Source organism: Chaetura pelagica, unplaced genomic scaffold, assembly GCF_000747805.2.
Source record: "Chaetura pelagica isolate M959 unplaced genomic scaffold, ChaPel_1.0 scaffold222, whole genome shotgun sequence".
Classification (NCBI taxonomy): Eukaryota; Metazoa; Chordata; class Aves; order Apodiformes; family Apodidae; genus Chaetura; species Chaetura pelagica.
Genome location: NW_009952711.1, coordinates 6,769,231 through 6,772,285, shown reverse-complemented (window position 1 = coordinate 6,772,285; position 3,055 = coordinate 6,769,231). Strand labels below are relative to the sequence as shown.

Here is a 3,055-nt window from a genome sequence, read left to right as displayed (position 1 = left end):
GGGGAGTAATACAGAATTAAAAACCCAGCTCCCAAAAACCTAGCATGTGAGAGGTGTGTTTATATTGAATTGTTGGATAAAGTTGTGCAACCTTATATGCAACCAAGCGTGGTCAGGCTGCCTCTTTTGCCAAGGATGCCACCCACATCTGTCTGGGTTATGCCTGCATCAGCTGTTTCCTCCAGCTCTCCACCTTGTGCTGAGCCTGCTGTTGCTGGGAGCTGATGGTCTACCTCCTGGAGCTCCCCCAGGCTCCCCGGGACTGAGGCTCTGCTCCTCACAACACCTTCTCCTCAGGTGCCACAGGTCTCCTGAGCCTGCCCATGCCAGAGACCTCAGTGGGCCAAGATAGTGAAACAAGCCTGGAGGTAAGTAAGCTCTGATTAAGGAAATGTTTTTTATCAATGTGTCTGTAGATAAAGTACAGCAGCAATTCAGCAGTTCCCTGCGAGCCACTGCCAGGCAAGGCTCCCACAGGCAGCTCCTTGCAGGAAGTGTGGAAAGCTTACTGGAAATATGCTGAAATCCAAGAAACACCATGTACAGACCTAGAGCTCTGGTTGCCAGATCAATTTTTTCATTAAGGCAATGGCTGCTTCTGAGAGTAGAAACAGAATTTAACATGCAATAGTAAAAACAAGATAATTTCAGGACTTCTTTAGGGACCAGTTTGCCCACTTTTATTAATGAGCTAATGAAAGCAAACCTTCCCACTCTATGGCTCCTAATGCTCTTTCTGTATTGGCCTATTTTTCTGCTTAAGGACAGGGAGGGACCGTTGAGTCACACAATCTCGTGCTCTGCTCCTCCCCTCATTTAAATATTAATATGATGAATTATTACTAGAGTAACAGCTGTGCACTACTCATATCACAGCGACATAACCTTCCCCTCCCTATCAGAGCACAGCTACTTCTGACTTGCATTTTCTGGTCGACCTTCTCACTTCTACTGGATGATTTTTTAAAAATTACTTTGTTAGTTCTGGTGTGGTATCATTAGGATAATTGTTTGTTCTGTTCTTTCTCCTTAAATATTAGTGATACTGAGGAAGTCAAAAGATAGCTTCAGTAATGGTAAGTTAAATGTCTGTGTGTATTCTCTTGTGAGATCTGTTTGTTTAGAGAGAAAGAAGTGTAAAGGATTAAGATCAATCTTTCTAACTAACACTTAAAACCATATCTCTCTGAGACTTACCAAAATAATAATACATTGTTTTTTATAGAAATAAAGTCATTCTATATTAGTTTGCTAGTGTCTCTAGGTAATTCAGAGAAATAACTAACATTGTACCTAGAAGTACTAGTGCAGTGCATTCTCTGTAGATAAAGTATCATAAGAGCGACTGTTAATAAAATCATGAGACAACTCTCTATAAACTGCTGAAAAAAAATATTTGGCATGAAAGAAGGGGAGGGAATATAAAGGACAGATAAGACACCATGAGTTAACTCAATACGATGGGAAATACCAAGGTAAAGCACTCCCAGGCAGATTTGGAAATGTTTGCAGATGTAAAGTTTTGTGGGGATAGGTCCTCCTCTGCTGAGCACCTTTTGCATGGCTCGTGTTTGTGAATGTGTGCAGGTTTTTTCTCCTTAAAAATGTCACCCCTTGGAGTACTTTCATGCTGCAGCTGAAAGAAGGGGCAGCTGAGTTTGTTGGGTTTCTGGACCAGTGTTGTGGACAACTTAATGTCAGCAGGAGTGTGTAGAAATCAAGCTTACTGGATTGGCTCAGTTGCTCATGTTTAGCATTGGATGAAACTTTTAACTCACAGCTCTTGTTACCTAAGGAGAAAATAACCTGAAATATTCTTACAAAGATTTTGAAATGCAATTTCCGTATTTTTATTTGAAATTTTTCATTAAAAATGTTTTAGTAAGTCAGTTTTCTTAAAGTCAAACATATTCCATTTGAATAAAATATTGTTTTATTGCTTTGTTGGGGTTTTCTAAATAGCTCATAAATATAATGAGGAGCCTACAAAATTAATCCCAATTTATACATTATACCCTTCTTTTCACACTCATGAGGAAATCAGTAGAAACTTGTTTCCTAATCAGCCTTGCAAGTGACAAGAGAAAAGGAGGCAGGAGCTTCTCCTGCCTGAGAGCTCTTCCCATTCAAAATCAGTGTGTGAGCCCCTGCCTGATTAGGGGCTGGTGAGAAGAAAGAGTGAAAGGAGAGAACTGCAAAACGTGTTTCTAAGTTATTGACTGCTCTGATGTCATGCTAAAAGTAGTGCTGTTGCTTCCTGAGTAAATTTTCCACTCTGCTTTTTTTCTGAACAAGTACTTACTGGAAACAAAGAGCCTGATCTTGACCACAATTCCCACTGTAGTCAACAAACTCCTGGGCTGAGATGCTCTGTACCACCTATATACATTTATGGTGGGATTTTTCCCCTCTGTGTTCTGCTCCTCTTGAAGTTTGTGAAAATAGGAAATGAATTTTTTTCTTCTTTTTTATTTACCATTCATAGTGAGGATTTTTAAATTCTCGTGTAATTTACTGTACCAGAAATTATTTGGCAAAAAGGCTGCTTTTATAAAAAGCCTTGACAAACTTGTAGCATGTCCCCAGATAAAATCTCATTTCAAACAGTGCCTTCAGATCATTATCTGCAGTGATTGCGAATGAACCTTGTAGCAACCTCATAACAACTGTCCTCGTGGTCAGAGGAGAAACCTGCTGTCAGAACTACAAATAATTTACGTAACCCAATTTAAAGCTCTAACAAAATGTTCCCATGTTAAGAGGATTGTTACACTCAACGTGTGAGATGAAAATACTTTCTGAAGGTCAGGAATGCACAGAAGATAGATTAGATCTCTCAAAAAGGAAAAAAAAATGGTTTTTTTACCAGAATTTTTTCCTCTGTCAGACATTCAACTTGGCACTCTGAGCAGCTTATATAAGCACAGCTTTATTCCTGCAAATGCTGTGTTTGCTGTGCAGAGGGAGAGGAGCCTCTGAGCTTGAGCTCTGCACATGGGGAGATAAAACTGAAGGTAGGCTGGGGACTCAGGCTATTATTTGCCACCATCACCAG

The 3,055-nt window shown here is 40.0% G+C and overlaps 1 protein-coding gene across 1 annotated transcript in view; it reads left to right on the top strand.

The window, feature by feature from the left end:
* Nucleotides 1-867: 867 nt before the first annotated feature.
* MAPK6 (mitogen-activated protein kinase 6) overlaps nucleotides 868-3,055 on the top strand; it is a 27,912-nt gene continuing 25,724 nt past the window's right edge. Inside the window, exon 1 of the mRNA XM_009994433.1 lies at nucleotides 868-1,076. The gene's annotated coding sequence lies outside the window, so the exon portion shown is untranslated. The remainder of the gene's footprint in view (nucleotides 1,077-3,055) is intronic.